This window comes from Peromyscus maniculatus, chromosome X (assembly GCF_049852395.1).
Source record: "Peromyscus maniculatus bairdii isolate BWxNUB_F1_BW_parent chromosome X, HU_Pman_BW_mat_3.1, whole genome shotgun sequence".
In the NCBI taxonomy this organism is placed as follows: domain Eukaryota; kingdom Metazoa; phylum Chordata; class Mammalia; order Rodentia; family Cricetidae; genus Peromyscus; species Peromyscus maniculatus.
The window spans coordinates 82,270,065-82,288,109 of record NC_134875.1 but is presented as its reverse complement, the minus strand read 5'-3'; the positions used below and the strand labels follow the sequence as shown (position 1 = coordinate 82,288,109).

The 18,045-nt window shown below is 42.7% G+C and overlaps 2 long non-coding RNA genes across 6 annotated transcripts in view; one reads left to right on the top strand and one right to left on the bottom strand.

Annotated features, from left to right (window-relative positions):
* LOC107403019 (uncharacterized) overlaps positions 1 to 18,045 on the top strand; it is a 96,512-nt gene that overhangs the window by 10,243 nt on the left and 68,224 nt on the right. The window lies entirely within an intron of this gene.
* Positions 580 to 18,045, bottom strand: part of LOC102908187 (uncharacterized) — a 25,246-nt gene continuing 7,780 nt past the window's right edge. Inside the window, exons 2-8 of one of the 2 annotated variants that reach the window (XR_013047967.1) lie at positions 16,544 to 16,623; positions 16,243 to 16,378; positions 12,183 to 12,394; positions 10,978 to 11,120; positions 10,672 to 10,815; positions 6,727 to 9,744; positions 580 to 663 (exon numbers count right to left, since the gene is read on the bottom strand). This is a non-coding gene — a long non-coding RNA (uncharacterized LOC102908187). Of the gene's footprint in view, positions 664 to 1,282; positions 9,745 to 10,671; positions 10,816 to 10,977; positions 11,121 to 12,182; positions 12,395 to 16,242; positions 16,379 to 16,543; positions 16,624 to 18,045 lie in introns of those variants that run through there. The other variant, XR_443108.4, reaches the window with a different exon arrangement.

Below are 18,045 nucleotides of genomic sequence, written 5' to 3'. Positions count from 1 at the left end.
TACCATATGGAAAACAAGCTTGGTGGTGCAAGCCTGTAATCGTAACACAGGAGGAGATGGGACTGGGACTTGGAGGCTAGCTAGCCTTGGCTACAGGAATCCCTATCTTTAAAAACGGAGTGGGGAAAAGTGGTGTGGTGGTGGTGGAAAGGTGTCTCAGCAGTTAAGAGCACTCACTCCAATTCCTTGGGACACAGCACCATCTGCTGGCCTCCAAGGGCATAACATTCACACCTAATGCATAGACATGCAGCAGACAAAGCTCTCATTTATAACATTTAATTTTTTCAATTTTAAGGGAAGAAATTGTCATATTCAAACACGATGTTTTCAAAACAAAACATTTTATTTGACAACAAACCCCTCACCCACTCACCCCCACACACCCGCCCACCCACCCGCCCTGGCTTGTGACGCCTATGACTTTAGATTGTCTTATGGTGGTCATTCATGCTAAGCAGCATTTTTTTAGTCAAAAAAAGTTCCGCATTCCACATCAGTTCACAAAAGTTCAAGTGTCTTCCGTGTGTTTTCGTATAGAGCTCTTGGGGAGATGGCGCCGCTGTCTTTAACAATAGATTTGTTTACAAGTTCATTTATGTAACCAAAGCAGATGACAATAAGATGCTCTTTTTTTTTTTAAAGCTGTAGTGATCGCAGAAACTGTGAAAGGAAGGCTTTTAGTTAATGTTTTCTTTGCACTTTCCAGAAATGTAGCCCCCATCCCTACCCATACAAAGGGATATTAACTGATCCCACAAATCAAAAGCTAACATTAGTAACACTTTAGCTGTGTCTGCCCAATTTAGTTTTAATGAAAACAAAGAAAAAACTCCCAGACCTCTTCAACCTGGCTCCAACTGGCTTCAACTCTTTTCTTTTTCTGTTTCCTTCCCCATTTGTAGATGTTAACGTTGGCTTGCCAAGCAAAGTACAGTCTAGATACTTTAAAGTATGTATGGGCTACAATGACTAAGCCCTTCTTACAGCAAATTGTGACTTCAGCTTTAAGGCAACTTGGATAAAGAGGTCACATTGATTAAATTAATATATTTCATCCCTATTTAACTCAAGACTTAGCTGATAGCCATTTAGATGAAAATTCTATATTTTCAGGAACATTGACCAAATTGACACCTCTTCTCAACATTTTTTAGTTATTGGAACTGCATTCAAGTAAAAGCAGTCCCAGTCTAGGTTCCAGAAAGCAGTGATGTTCTTCAGACCAAGGAAGAACAGAGGTGAGCTGCTCTCTAGATGGAGCTGTGACCTTTTCCTTCACTCTTCCTCCTGTCCCACCCTCTGTGAGTGAAAACAAAACAGAAAAGGCCAGAGTGCTCAGTCCTCCTTGTAGAAGGCATTTGTTTTCCGAGTTCTTTTGATAGTCTTTCTTTCCAATTTTCTGATTGTTTCCAATTTTATTATTCTCAAATTTCATGCAAGCATGTTCAAATTTTGTTATTTTCATCCACTGGCATTATTTTACCACAGCAAGCCGCCTTGAGTACATTGGGGTTTTTTGTTTGTTTGTTTGTTTACAGTAAGAACATTTTTACAATTACTGTATGCCGCCTGACTCTATGAAAGAGACCTATTCAGGCAGCTTATATGCTTTGGCATGTTTAAAATTTAAAAAGCTGAAGACAGGCAAAATTTGCAAATGTATTTCAAAGCCTGCTGCAGCTCAAGAATGGGTTATTTCCCCGGGGATAATACTAAGGAGACTGAAGTTGGGGAACGAAGTGGCTGTCAACCTCCTGACCAGTAGTGGTCACGGTCATAGGTAAATTAAGTCATGGGCTAGAACATTGTTTCTTTGAGTAGAGGGCTCACAACTTTAGGAGCAGACTTACTACAAAACCCAGCATCCTGTTCATTGTAGCGCCAGAGAAGAGATGGGGGTGAGGAGTTAAACTACATCTTAACTTGGGGACTGAGTCGTGCCACTACCCAAAAAGCAGGCCCCTAAGTTCAGCAGTTCCCTGGGAGGGAATGCCTATTTGCTTATTTTTTTCAGGTCTCAGGAGCCAAATGAAGGTCCTAGAAGAGCATTATATGCAAATACTTGTAAAATAGATGAATAAATGAAGAAAATGAATAAATAGTAATATTCCTCCTATATTCTAACCTGAGCCAATTAAAAAGCAAGTTGCATTCAGTCTAGAAAATGTTGGAGCCAGTCTCTTTAATAAAGAGCATCACTCCGCTTTTCAAGGCATCTGTACGTCACACTAAGTGCCTTTTGGAACACGTGTGTTTCATTTTGCATCCAGTAGGATCTTTTGCAATGTGTGTAATTCAAGAAATAGAGAACCTCTTTTATTCCCATTCTACCAAGCATGTCCATGAGAAGGCGATCTATTTATTTAACTCTCCTTCTCACTGTCTTGAGGTTTTTGTTTTTTTTTTTTTTTTCAGCTAAAGTTAGAGCCGTAGTCTCATGTGTTACTGCTGTCTCATAAACTACTGAGACAAAGTATACTTGAGGTTCTGTCCTTAGTGTCTTCATTCTTTTCAGCACTTAGGATTGCACTTTATTTACACTGAAGACCTTATTAAGTATGATGAGTGTGAAAGTATTTTCTTATTGTCATCTCCTTGACTCTGAGCCAGGCAACGAGCAAATGAATACCTCTGGAATTACTGGTTCATCTTGATTCTCCTTTAAAACACTTCAAGTGTAAGGAAAGGAGGATGTGTAACTAATGAATTAAAGGACAGACTTGAAGTCCCCTTATCCTGACTTTAAACTAGGCCAATGAGCAAACGACCTTCGGAGCTTCCTTAGTTAGGGACGTCTCCATTTTACGTTGAATAAATCTTGGCCTTCGTTTGGTTTTCAGAATCTCTAGGTCAAGTCAGTGGGTCTTCTAGACCAGACCTATTTAACTAATTCTTCAAGCACAGCACCGCCAAGCAAACAGCCACTAAAACAGTATTTACTCAGTAATCAGATACATTCTACAGGCTGGGCGTGGCCACACACATCTGTAATCTCAGCACTTGAGAGGCTGTGACAGGAGATTCACCAACTAGAGCCGGCCTGGGCTGTGCAATGAGGCCATGTCTTGGTGTCTCCTCTTCAGCTGTGATCTGTGATTTGTGCTGCCCTTTACACTAGGTCCACCTTACATTTTAGCTTTAGGACCTAGATTAGCACATTCTATATAGCAATGTTTTATTAGATATTACAATTACGCTCTGGGTGCTTGGTCCTCAGCCAGTACTGAGGTTTGGGGAGGTTCTGGACCACATCAAGTATGTAGGCATCTGATGCTCTGTCCCCTCCATGCTCTGTGGCACTACCTGACTCTGGCCCTTTCTTTTCACACCTTTACTGGCCAGGTAGTTCTAATTCATCTCCAGCCAGCAGTATTCAACATTTCAGAAACTGGATGGAAAAAGCAAAGAAAACTTTTTTTTCCATCTCTTCAATCAAGCCAGCAGGGAAGTATCCTTCTAGACAGGATAGTCCACTTAGCCCAACATTTAGCACACTGCCTTATACAAATCCATTTTTTTCATTTCATCACTGAAGTTAAGTATGGTTGTGGTCTGGATCTCACACGTCCTGTGAGTACTTCATGAGAGAACGAAATCTTTGCTTGCACAGCACGTAGCACAGTAAAATGCATATACTAGGTGATAAGCATTCTGAATAAGTTTTAGCCATTATGAAACTCAGAAAGTTATCATTGTCCACAGATGAAGCCAACAGTTATGTCCTGGCTTTATAGAACTGCAGACTTCATAAAGTTCCACATGAATCTCTGTTGTGAGTAATAATAATGCCAATGAATTTTTGTATTCCCAGTGTCTTGGGATAAAAGCAAATAATTGACTACTGGGCATGTATGGCAGCTTACAAATTATAAATTAAACTTGCACACAATTTCTTTTGATACATGGGCCACTAAGGATGCTGTCTTTGCATCTCAGTGCCTAGCAAGGGCACTGTTTGTAATAAATAATTGCCATCCAGTCTTGCATTCATTGATGCTGAATGCCTCATGTTCACAGTGTTCCACAGTTACTTATTTGCTTTATTTGCACAGTATAATAAATGTGACAGAATTTTAAAAGCCTAGAAATTGGCACCAAATAGGAAAAAGAACTGTTACGTTTATATGGTGCCCCAAAGTTCATAAAATGCCAACATAGCGGCTGGAGAGATGGCTCAGTGGTTAAGAGCACCGACTGCTCTTCCAGAGGCCCTGATTTCATTTCCCAGCAACCACATGGTGGCTCACAACCATCTCTTTGTGATGAGATTCTGGCGCCCTCTTCTGGCCTGCAGGGATACGTGCAGGCAGAACACAGAGTACATAATAAATAAATAATCTTTTTTTTAAAAAATGCCAACATACACATTAACATTACTCTCAGCTTTGGGCACAATGAATTGTAAGTCTGTGTATCTCTCCAGTGCCCATAAGAAAGACTATATCATATATAAACAATCAATATTGTTATATTCACTCAGCAGGCATTTAACCGCTTAGTTTCCTGAGATTTATCCACTGTGTTCCAAGGCCAGCCTCAAATGTCTGGGCTCAAGTGGTCCCGCTGCTTCAGCTGCCTGAACTCAGAGCATATGCCACCACACCCAGCTTGCTAACTATACTATTCTTGTCATTAAAGGCCAAGAATACAATAAGAATTTTGTAGAGACCGTGCCTATTTTATAGGCCGTTTTTATTTCTATAGAAAATATGTAATGTCTTAGAGTTCTGTAGTGCTTTCTAGCTAAGAAAGTACACATGACCATAACATTCTCCTCTGTTACCTGGACAAATGTTCTTGTATTAGCTTGCCTCGTCACTAAAGTCTTGACTGACTAAATTAAGCGTTATCTCATTCCTTGTAAGTAAATAGTATAGAATGTAAACATTCGCATTTCATGGCACAGTTACTCAAGAACTGCAGACTTCATAAAGTTCCACATGAATCTCTGTTGTGGGTAATAATAATGCCAATGAATTTTTGTATTCCCAGTGTCTTGGGATAAAAGCAAATAATTGACTACTGGGCATGTATGGCAGCTTACAAATTATAAATTAAACTTGCACACAATTTCTTTTGATACACGGGCCACTAAGGATGCTGTCTTTGCATTTCAATGCCTAGCAAGGGCACTGTTTGTAATAAATAATTGCCATCCAGTCTTGCATTCATTGATGCTGAATGCCTCATGTTCACAGTGTTCCACAGTTACTTGTTTGCTTTATTTGCACAGTATAATAAATGTGACAGAATTTTAAAAGCCTAGAAATTGGCACCAAATAGGAAAATGAATTGTTACGTTTATATGGTGCCCCAACGTTCATAAAATGCCAACATAGCGGCTGGAGAGATGGCTCAGTGGTTAAGAGCACCAACTGCTCTTCCAGAGGCCCTGATTTCATTTCCCAGCAACCACATGGTGGCTCACAACCATCTCTTTGTGATGAGATCTAGTGCCCTCTTCTGGCCTGCAGGGATACGTGCAGGCAGAACACTATATACATAATAAATAAACCTTTTTCTTTAAAATGCCAACATACACATTAACATTATGCTCAGCTGATCTTGTATTTCATGGACCTAGCACATAATACCTGACACGTAGGAGGTAGGTAGTTTTCACTCATTCATGCACATGGACTACTGGTAGCTGTATAGTGCTTTAGTTTACAAAGCACTTTACTATGTTCTTTCTTAAATTTTAGTTCTGTGCTAAAATGTCTCCCTTTGTTAGCCCTGGTGCTGAGCATGGTATTTTGCAAATTATAAGGTGATCATAATAAGATAATCACATAATTGCATATTTTGTCATTTAAAATTGGTTTCCATGTATTTTCTTTTCTGCTGCCTGGTATAATGTATTTTACTGAAAATCACCAAAGCAGTAAAAACACATTGGCCTTAAGTATATGGATTATTTTTCATTCAAGCCATATTATGTTTATATATTTTTTACACAGCATGTTTTACTCTTTATTCCTACAGCAGTCTTTGTATCCATATTGTATCCATAGCACATAGACCAGTAGAATGCATTTACTAAGTAATACACATTCATTCAACACTAAGAAGTTTTAATGTGCTTTATGGTTTACAAAGTGTATTTATATTTTCATGTTACCCGGTAACATCTTCCTGTTTATACCCGGAAGTGACCACAATTAAGTATCACATCCTTAGTATTTAGCACAAAGATAGATAGATATCGAGAAGGAAATGACTGTTATTCAGACATATTCTCTGGCATTTATATCAGGGCTTGGGCTAGTCCAGGCAATAGGCCAACGAGGGATTCTTACCTTCTGAAAAGGTTTGTTTTCTTTTTAAAAGAATATGCAACTGAGACCAACAGCCCACAAAGCCTCAGGTATTTACAGTCTGAGTTCTTACAAGAAAAACTCAACTACATTTCCCACTGTTAACTGTGCGTGGTTGCCAGTGTGCTATGGGCATGTTCCTTTTTTCTCCTGTGTTGTATCAGTCATTGAAAGTCAAGTTCCCTCTTAAAGGGGGAGAAGGGGGCACGAGAACCATGAAGCCTGCTAATCAGTCCCAAATTCTCTCCTCATTAATCCTAAAGGAGGGTGTTAAACCCAGGAGTAGATTTAGTGAAATGCACCGAATTACTTGGCCACTACAATGAGCAGGGAGTTCAGACCTCAAGTCTGTCTGTCCCAAACCTAATCACTGTTCCCATTTTTAGAAATTCCATACCCTGCTCACCTAAGCCCAGAGAAGGAAGGGGATGCTGGCTGGTGCTTCTCAGGGGTTGGCACACTTGCATCTTACTTGTCTAATTCTTCTCATCGGTCTGGAGCATGTCTTCATATTTTCTCTAGATAGCCTGATATTGTTTTCCCCAATATTCTGATGCTTCCCTTTCTCATAGCCTAGGACTTCTGAGTTAGGGAGGATGGAAGTACAGTATCTGGCTGTATGGATGCTTGCTCCTAGGGGAATAGCAAAAGTCAGACTAGATACCACTGGCTGGATTTTGTTTTCTCTCTCAAGTGGAGCAGATGTGAAGAGAAATGGAAGTTTTAAAACACAAACATTTAACAAATGGCTAAAATCAGCTTTAAAACAGATTAACGACCGACCCGCGCACAATACTGTCAGTCTAAAAGCTTGTTCCTTTCCGGCAAAGGACAACATTGACAAGTACATCTCCAGCAGAGCTGGCTCAAACGGAAACCTAAGAGATAGAACAGAGTGCTGGGAATGTCCTAGAGAAGGAAAGGGATTTAACAGTACGAACGTCAGTGGGAGGGTCTCGGCTTCAGCTCTCCCCTGGTCCTAGGATTCTGGCCCTCCAGAGGTTTAGGCTAGAGGCCTCCAACTTCTACCCTTTATCTCTTAGGCCTTATGTCCACATAGGCTGGAGTCCTTAGTTCTTTGGCTTGGACTTAGCTCAGGTTGTGTCTTAGGACGCGGGTCTCACTTCTTAGACTTCGCATGGGTCCTGTGGAAACAGTCTCTCTCCTTTGGGTTGTCAGCATTCTGTCCATCCAGCTTAAGACACGAACCTTCCAGCCAGTTCAGATAAGCCTTCTGTGTGTCTTGGTCCTTAAGTCGCGAGTCACAGAACATCTGTCTTCCACTTTGGGCCTTTACACGTGTTCATCTCAGATCTACTCCAGTCCTGACTGTGGTGCTGTGTTTGTCTTGGGTTATTTCGCAGGGCAGTCTGGCATGAGGTGACATTCTGCACCTATTGGAAGGGGCTAGGAAGACCCTCTATCACACACACACACACACACACACACACACACACACACACACACAGAGAGAGAGAGAGAGAGAGAGAGAGAGAGAGAGAGAGAGAGAAAGAGAGAGAAATATCCAAGAGAGGATTACATTAGAGTAAGAGAGCGAGACACACAGACTTGTAAAGAGACTGAAATGCTCCACGTGAGTAGAAAGAGGGAAAAGCAGAAGAGAAAGAAAGAAGCATAAGCGAGCACAGCGCAATGGAGTAATGCCGAGATCAGAACTCACCAACAGCAAAGACACAGCTACAAAGACGGAAGAGAGAAAAGAGCCCAAGGCAGAAAGGAGGTGTAATGAAGAGAAGCATGTGCTAAGGACAGAAACAGCAGAAAGGAAAATGGGAAATGTTGAGTCAAAGGGCTGACAAACAGATCACACAGACAAAAACAAGTGAGGCGAGCGAGCGAGCACAAAGGAAGCAGAGGGATGCGTGCAACGTGGGACCCAAAGGGGAGTCATAGAAGGCAGAAAGAGTGAAAGAAGAGCTAAGAGAAAGAGCAAGCAGAGAGAAAAACAGACCAAGACAAGGCACAGATCACACAAGCGTCAGAGGAGAAAACCAGACAAAGCTCAAAGCAATACAAGGAAGAAACATGGGACTACGGAAGACACACCATAGACAGAGGAGGAGGAAAAGATACTTGAGGAAGACACACCATAGACAGAGGAGGAGGAAAAGATACTTGAGGAAGACACACCATAGACACAGAAGGAGGAAGAAAAGATACTTGAGGAAGACATACCATAGACACAGAAGGAGGAGAAGACACTTGAAGAAGACACACCATAGACACAGAAGGAGGAGACACTTGAAGAAGACACACCATAGACACAGAAGGAGGAGGAGACACTTGAAGAAGACACATCATAGACACAGAAGGAGGAGGAGACACTTGAAGAAGACACATCATAGACACAGAAGGAGGAGACACTTGAAGAAGACACATCATAGACACAGAAGGAGGAGGAGACACTTGAAGAAGACACATCATAGACACAGAAGGAGGAGACACTTGAAGAAGACACACCATAGACACAGAAGGAGGAGGAAGAGATACTTGAGGAAGACACACCATAGACACAGAAGGAGGAGGAGACACTTGAAGAAGACACACCCATAGACACAGAAGGAGGAGGAGACACTTGAAGAAGACACATCATAGACACAGAAGGAGGAGGAGACACTTGAAGAAGACACACCATAGACACAGAAGGAGGAGACACTTGAGGAAGACACACCATAGACACAGAAGGAGGAGGAGACACTTGAAGAAGACACATCATAGACACAGAAGGAGGAGGAGACACTTGAAGAAGACACATCATAGACACAGAAGGAGGAGACACTTGAAGAAGACACATCATAGACACAGAAGGAGGAGGAAGAGATACTTGAGGAAGACACACCATAGACACAGAAGGAGGAGGAGACACTTGAGGAAGACACACCATAGACACAGAAGGAGGAGGAGACACTTGAAGAAGACACACCATAGACACAGGAGGAGGAGGAGGAGACACTTGAGGAAGACATAGACATCAAGCAAAGAAGGAAGACATACAAAAGAAGGAAGGAAGACATACAAAGCAAGGAAGAGGAAAGAAGGAAAACATACAAAGCAAGGAAGAAGAAGGAAGGAAGATGTACAAGGCAAGGAAGAAACAGAAACATCTAAGAAGAATTAGACACACAAAGCGAGGAAGAAATAGATATACATGAAAGAAGAATTAGACACACAAAGCAAGGAAGGAACAGATACACTGAAGAAGAATTAGACACACAGAGCAAGGAAGAAACAGATCCACTGAAGAAGAATTAGACACACAAAGCAAAGAAGAAATAGATGTACATGAATGAAGAATTGGACACACAAAGCAAGGAAGAAACGGATACACTGAAGAAGAATTGGACACACAAAGCAAGGAAGAAATAGATGCATGAAACAATGAAGACACACAACCCAATACACACTTACAATTGAAAGCAAGCAAAGCCCAACAAGAAGAGGGTAAGAAAACCATGAGACAGGGAAGGGGGGAAAGTGCCATTAATGTCCAGGAAGTGACTCGTGTACCAGTCTCCCTATACTACTCCCTACAGTCCATCACAATCACCTGCTGTGCTAAGGCAGATGCTCTTCTGCTTGTATGCGTACATTTTTTTCTCGTGGAATCAAGCACGTTAGCCCTGCTCACCACTGAAGGTTTGCACTCACTGAACCAACGTTGTACCAACTGACTTCACTGTGCAAGTCCAGGGGATACGTTTCACTTGCCAGGCACTGTATATATTAAGCACTTTCCATTCATATTTCACCTGACCTTCACGATTAGCCAAGTCTCACCAGAAACGAAATTGGCAAAGGTCGTACAACTAAGGAGTAGCAAATTTAAACACAGAATCAACACCTCTTAGCATTCTGTTACATGGATTTACTGACTTCCATAAACGGCAAAGGTGGCTGCATATTTTAATTGGCAGCTTCACTTTCCCCATCTAGTCAAGAAGACAGGCTTGGTATTTACATCCTTCACCATTATAATGGCTGCTTCAGGATTTAGATTTCTTTTTGCACTAAATCTTGAAACCTAACTGTTTAATTCTCACAGATGGAGCAGAAAACAAATTCTTTCAGAAGAAAGCAAACTATTTAAGGCGCTCCAATATTTAAGCCTCTAAGAAGGGCAGAGCACCAGCTCAAAAGACAACCAGAGGCTGTATGTATCCCTCTGCCGTGCAGCTGGTGAGCAGACCACAGCTGGAGTTGCTGCTGCGAACCCAGCTGATAATGTGGAAGCCTGATAGCTTCACATCACCCCATTAGACCCCCACACTCCACCCAGCACCACCTTCCAGCAAGTGCAAATCCTCCGAGGGCTGCAATTCGGGCAACTTACTTCATTCTGTTGTGTTAAGAGGCAGCCATGTTGACCCTTGGGTCGTAAAGCTGACTTCCTTTCCTGTGTTCACATTTTGTGATCCCTCCGAAGACCCAGCTTCCTGTGCTGCTTTGAGGAAGGGTGATGATTTACTAGATGGAGCTACAAAGAACAAAAGAAGCTGTGTGAATGTCAGGAAGGAAGCACGAGAGAGTATTATCTGCCGGATAATAGATACTTCTGTGTCATTTTCAGCCAGGTTTCTATTTGTACTTAGAGGCATTCGTCACCACTAATATTAGCGTAAAAAGATAAGCTACTTACGGTATATTCTGTCTCGTCGGTAGCACAATGAATCTTGAGGTATGTAAACAGCTGGTAAAGTTCTCCTACAGAGCTCCCAGGGAGGCTTTGAGAACTAGATGAAACAGAATGACTTGCTCGTGAAGTCAGTGGCAGCTTTTCTCCTAGAAGAAAGAAAGAACCACATGCACAGTTTAGTTACAGTTCTCTATTTCACTGTGCAGGTCTATGCTAAATATCCACTTGCACAGCCTTCCTCCAAGATGCTTCCCTGTTAGTCAGGAAGCTGTTCTTATCAAAATAGACACAGGAAAATGATACATAGAACTCAAGTGTCAGGCTGGGGAGATGGCCCAGTGGTTAAGAGCACTGGCTGCTCTTGCAGAGGTGCTGAGTTCAATTCCCAGCAACCACATAGTGACGTATAACCACTTATAATGGGATCTGATGCCCTCTTGTGGCATGTACGTGTACATGCAGACAGAGCACTTATACATCAAAAAATAAATTAATTAAAAACAAAACAAAGCATAACTCAAATAAAAGGCTGACTACAGGGGCTGAAGAGATGGCCCAGTGGTTAAGAGCACTGGCTGCTCTTCCAGAGGGCCTAGGTTCAATTCCCTGTCCCCACATGGCAGCTAACAACTGTCCAAGATCTGACATCCTCACACAGACATTCATGCAGGCAAAACACCAATGTACATTAAATAAGAATAAATGTTATTAAAAATACATTTTAAAAAGGCTGACTACTATGGAAAACAAGATGAAAATTAAAATTATTTATCACAGTCAGGGTTCGGGTTCAATTCCCAGCAACCACATAGTGGCATATAACCACTTATAATGGGATCTGATGCCCTCTTGTGGCATGTACGTGTACATGCAGACAGAGCACTCATACATCAAAAAAAATAAATTAATTAAAAACAAAACAAAGCATAACTCAAGTAAAAGGCTGACTACAGGGGCTGGAGCAATGGCCTAGGGGTTAAGAGCACTGGCTGCTCTTGCAGAGGTGCTGAGTTCAATTCCCAGCCAGGACATGGTGGCTCACAACCATCTATAGTAGGATCTGATGCCCTCTTGTGGCATGTAAGTATACATGCAGACAGAGCACTCATACATTAAAAAAAAAAATTAAACAAAACTCAAAAGGCCGACTACAGTGAAAAACAAGATCAAAATTAAAATGATCTATTACACTGTCTCAGCAAACTTACCTATTTTGATGTAGGGTGGCTGTCTTTGACTCTATCTTCCTTGTTGGGTTCAGCAAAGTGTCTCACTAAAACCCCCTGGGTTAGGGCTGTTGCCCAGTGGTGGTGAGCTATTCCCCTGGAGGATCCTCATGCCCCATCTCCTCCTAGGGATCGTCAAAGGGAATAGGTCACCAGCACTGCAAAGCAACAAACCCATACTTCTGGGGGACAATCTGGAAAAGAGGTGAAAGAAAAAAAACAATTCTTGAAATCAAGTACATTGGGAAAGCATTGTGTAGTATCCAGCACTTGTGTTAATCATGTAGACTTTTCGTTGGCAGTGGTTGGTGGTATGGCTCAGAGGGTAGACCCTTACAGATTTGTAGATCTTTATGGTATTGACTTAGGAACATGAGAATTGTCCCGTCTGAGCTCTTTTTTGTCTTAATTCTCTATTGTCTACCCATGATGTAATCCTTTAGATTATAGATTGTTTAAGCCCTTATACATTTATCATCAAATACACTGGAGAGAAAGGGGTTAACAAAATTAGAGTTGAAACCAGTGGAAGGAGGAGCCAAGCTTTATCAACCAAGTAGGCTATGAAGCCACTTAGAAAACACTCCATCCAGATCCCCTGAGTTTAGTAAGAATTCTCCGTCATGCGGGTAAGGTGACCTGCTGACATCCCACCCAACCTAAGTCAGAAGCTCATTTATTAGTAAAGGGGGGACCTGTAGGGCCCTGGCCCCCCTTTTGGGTAGCTGTTGCCTTGCTTGCTGACCTTGACCTAGGTATCCTCCCTATGCTAATTCCCTCCCAGGTTCCACCCTCCTGAATGCTTAAGGGAAGTTCCTTGTCTGTGTATCCTGCTTAATGGGTGTTAAAAGCTTAGATGCAAGATTGCAAAACGATAGTGAACTTCGGCCCTCCGGGGTTCTCCCATTGTGCTGTAAGCCTGTATTTAAGACCTCTTCCCTCCTTCAATAAACGGCATTCGGAATTTAAAAAAAGTTTTTAAAAAAGAGTATGGAGGCCGGGCATACTCATAGGGTGACTTTGTTGGTGGTAGAGCAACTGTTAGAATGTTCAGCACGCTTCCATTCTAAACACAATATGATGATGATGGGGGGTGGGGTGGCTTAGTGCTAAAGTGCTTGCCTAGCATCCCTAGTTTCCATTGCCAGCACCACAAAATAGTAACAGTAATAATAATGGTGTGGAGGGTGTCATTCAGTGGTACCTGCCTAGCATGTGCAAGATTCTGAATACCATCCCCAACATCACAAAATGATGATGATGGTGGTGGTGGTGGTGGTGGTGGTGGTGGTGGTGGTGGTGGGGATGTAGCTCAGAAATTTGCCTAGTTTCCTGGTTGCTCTTAACTGTCAACTTGAAACAGCCTAGAGTCGCCTGGAGGAGAAGCCTCAATTATGGAACTGTCTTTTATCTTTTGGTCATTGGGTATGTCCATGAGGAATTATCTCGATTAGTAAATGATACAAGAGAGTATAGCCCACTGCAGGTGGCACCATCCCTGGGTAGGTGGTCCTGGGCTGTATAAAATAGCTAGAAAAAGCCAGAAGATAAGCCCGAATGGTTTCTGCTTCAGGTCCCTGCCTTGAGTTCCTATCCTGACTTCCTTCAATGATGAACTGTGCCCTTAAGTGTAAGATAAACCCCTTCGACTACTAAAAAGAAAGTGTATAGTGATATTCATACTAAAATTGTTTGTATTACTCTTTTACCTTCAGATACTTAAGCGAAGGTGTCATCATTAGGGGAGCTTTTCTGTCTTCCTAAAAGTTTCTGTTTAGAAACAAGTAAGCCTTGCACAATCGAGTTAGTTTGTACAGATGAGCTACTTAAACAGCTAAAAGTGTCTTTATAATTAGCATGGGTTTTGTTTACTTGAGTGGATATTTTAAAGTGTTTGAAATGACTGTTTCTGCTGGGAATCAAAATAGTCTTTTGAAAATTTTATTGAAAATCTCTTAGAAGAGAGTTTTGAAAAGGGCTTAGTGCAGCTAAGACTGCTGTAGTCACCTTAGACCCATTCCAAAAAACATATCCCATCTTTATTATCCTCTTCTCCTTTACTGGGAGGAGTGGCAGCTATGGAGATCACTGTGGACGTTTGCAAGCTCTTACTTAGTAGGGACTTGGGCCAGAGCTGAGTTAAACTCTGTACCCCCAAAATGGGCAATTTTCTTCTTGATAATTTCCTGAATGTATGTATGTAAAATTAATCAAGAAGAATGACCTAAGACAGGCACAGTCTATCTGAGGGGCCAGAGGGGCCCTTTATTATATCAAGAAGGCGGAGTTGTAGAGGCCCACAAATGTTTCCTGGTGAGAGCTGAGCTTGCTTCACCCAGCAGAATGGCTTGACCACATGCATGGTCACAAGGTGATTGGAAGGGTCTACACTTGGCTGAGCTAGGAGAGGTCTTTTGCTCCACCTCTTGGCATTCCTATAAATAGCACTTTAGAAGAGACAGAAAGGGCCAGTGGATAATGATCCAGGCCCTCCGGAGGCTATCCTGTGTTTCTGTCTGTTTCTCTCCCTTCTATTCTTCTGTCTAATATCTCTATTCCTCTCTCCTTACGAGTACCTCGTTGTAAAATGTGGGAGCCAGTCAACCAGCTGGGTTCCCACACTTGCCCTCACCCCATCCCTTCTGTTGTCCTCTGCTGCTTCATGTAATTTTTTTGTGCCCATGTTCGGGCTTTACTGAGTTCAGCCAAGTAGCAACTACGAAGTCCAGGCTTCCCTAGGCCACTAAGCTGTAGAGGTAGCCTACCTTTAGAGGGCATCTTCTTGGAGGAAATGACATGGACCCTGAGTTGACTTTTGATACAATTATGCTTTCCTGTGCACCAGGGACTGTATTACACCAGGGCACCTTTCCCCAAAATGGTACTGTGTTTAAATTTGTTGGTAATAAACAGCCTGGCATCAGACTCCCCAAAGTTTGATTAAAAAAAAAAAAAGGAATTCTCGGTCATGTTGCCTCTGACTCCTCTGAGAAGTGTTCTTTTAAAACTGAGCGACCGCCGGGCGTTGGTGGCGCACGCCTTTAATCCCAGCACTCGGGAGGCAGAGGCAGGCGGATCTCTGTGAGTTCGAGGCCAGCCTGGGCTACCAAGTGAGCTCCAGGAAAGGCGCAAAGCTACACAGAGAAACCCTGTCTCGAAAAACCAAAAAAAAAAAAAAATAAAACTGAGCGATCCACGTCAATCAAAGTGCCTGTCACCTGGTTGTGGGGCATCTCTCTCTTTTAGTTTGTGCTTTAAGTCACACTGTGCTGGAACACCGCCGAAATGAATAGAATTGTGTTTTGCTCAATCCTTGTGGTGCATCTCTAGCAACTGGTGTAGCATCGCACCTCCAGAGTTGGAGGATATTCAGAGAAACCAGAATTGTGACAGGCTTAGAAAATGTCATTTGTGATAACAGCTACATCTACTCTATCAAATCCAAAAGACCAGGAGCTCGCCTTCAGAGGCAGGCACGCTTCCTCTGGTGCTCTGTCTCTTAGGCTTTTCCAAACAACTGTTAGAGATTCAGTTTTGCCTTAGAATGGTGGGAACGATTTCGAGGCAAGTGTCTTCTTCACTGGCTAACTGCCTCTGCATGAGAGGAGGTGTGCTGTACTGACTTGCCTCTCTCCTTCTCTGACGAAAGGGAGAGCACATATGCTTACTGCCCTCACCACCTCAGTGGAGCCCGTCTCAGAATAACGGAGACAGACCAAGTACATGGGAGACGTTGGAAATGTGCGCTCATATGCAAGGAGAAAATGGTGTAGGGATTGCCGCTTCTGCTTTCACAAGAAAGAGGTCTTAAAACCAGACAGAGGTTGGTCGGTGGTGGCGCACGCCTTTAATCCCAACATTCAGGAGGCAGAGGCAGGCGGATCTCTGTGAGTTCGAGGCCAGCCTGGCAGCCTGGGCTATCAAGTGAGTTCCAGGAAAGGCACAAAGCTACACAGAGAAACCCTGTCTCGAAAAACCAAAAAAAAAAAAAAAAAAAAAAAAAAAAAGTCAGAAACCCAAGAATAGGAACTCTCCAAAGTACCTTTTTCTCCATGTGGCCTGCAAGTTATTTGCTCAGATTAGCTATTCTTGTCCGGAGTCTCAAAAGGAAAGATCTGAATTTGAATGAAGCCTGTATCAGCTGCTGGCAATCCTAGAGTCTCATGCTGGGATTGTCCCTGTGAAGAAAGACAAGGCTTTCATTAGATGACAAAAACTCTTGAGAAAAACCCAAACGGTGAAAGAAGACAAAATGTCTAGGAATTAGAGCCTGACGTATTGGATCCTTAAAAGGCAGAGATTATCTCAGTCAACCAAGTTATCAACTCCAACTCAATACTCACCTTTGGATGCTGTCTGGAATTCATCCCTCTAAAACCAGGCCATCCTTCAGTCAGAGCACAAAACCAACTCCAATTCATCCCTGGAAAACAAATTCCAATGATAGTTATACCCTGATACCAAAAGGTAATTTGATTCGTAGCAATACAATATGCATATGCACAGACTTGTGTTTCTTGAGTCGGGATGGTAAGAACTGAGGAGTTGTAGGTATGTTCTTATGAATCCCCCACGATCTAAGAGTTGTGAAGAGAAAAGTCTTTGAAATTGAGAAACATGTTTACATTTCAAAGACCTTTTTCATTTCTTTTTTTGTTGTTTGTTTGTTTTAATGGGCTTTCTCATTACGTTTTGTTTAAACTTAAGTAACAAAGTTCCCTGATAAACTACACCAATATAGCCATCTTCCCTAGGAGTGAGCCGGTGGACTAAGGGCAAGGGGCAGACAGCACAGGCTCACTAGACTGGCAGGGCAGGATGCAGGCTGGGCAGAGGCTAAAATACAGGGCAGTGCTCCTGCGGAGGCCCGGTCTGCTTCTACCACAGGGGTTTGTACAATCAGCCGGCCGAATCCGCTGCTTCCACTTCCCACCCCTTAATGAAGGTATGGTTCATAAGCACCTTCTGAACTACCAGGGTCTTTGTTTACAAATCCCTGCAAGTCTGGAACGAGCCATTGGACAGCTTGGGAGAAAGCTCATTCTTAATGTAGTATTCCAGGCAGCCTGAAGACAGTGGCTGGCTGGCTTTCCATTCCATGATTGCTGACAGTGAGGGCTAGATCAGGGGACAATTTGGTGGGACTCGACTTTCTACCAAATATGGCTTCCAGATCCTTAGTTTTGTGGCATAGCACCTCCTGATGGACATCTCTACCAGGAGATGACCATTGGGGTCACGTACTGCCAGGTTGCTTGGAAGGAATTGGCCCCGATCAATGAGCTGCCTGCTCGCACAACCTGATCTCTCTTTTGAATAGGGGACTGGCCACTGGTAACGGTGCTTTTGATCGTGAATAGCAGCAGCAGCAGCAGCAGCAGCAGCAGCAGCAGCAGCAGCAGCAGCTTCCTCTGAGCTATTGTCTGGACTCAAACCGGTTCTAACCTCTATTTCTGTCCATAGGGGGCAGGCTGCGAGCTCTGGGAGCCTCAGCAAGCCTGGGTATAGGCGTGGCCAGGGATGCTAGGTTGGGACAGAAATCTAGTTTCAGCTGGTTTTTAGAGTCAGTGCTCTAACTACATTCTTTAGATCTTCTTTGAAAAGAAGGTTCATTCAAAAGCATTACTTGAAATGCTTATTTGAACTATTTGAAAAACAATGCCACGATACTTGTTTCCCACGGGATTCAATACCACTATATTCTCCCTTGGTCAGCCAGACTATGGGAAGCATTTGGATGGTGGGAAAATCATTTGCATGCCCTGGGGGAGAAGAAAACAAATGTAAAAAGTTGAAGGATGTTTTTTCAGCTGGACCTTGTCCAACAGCAGGAATAAGTGTTAGC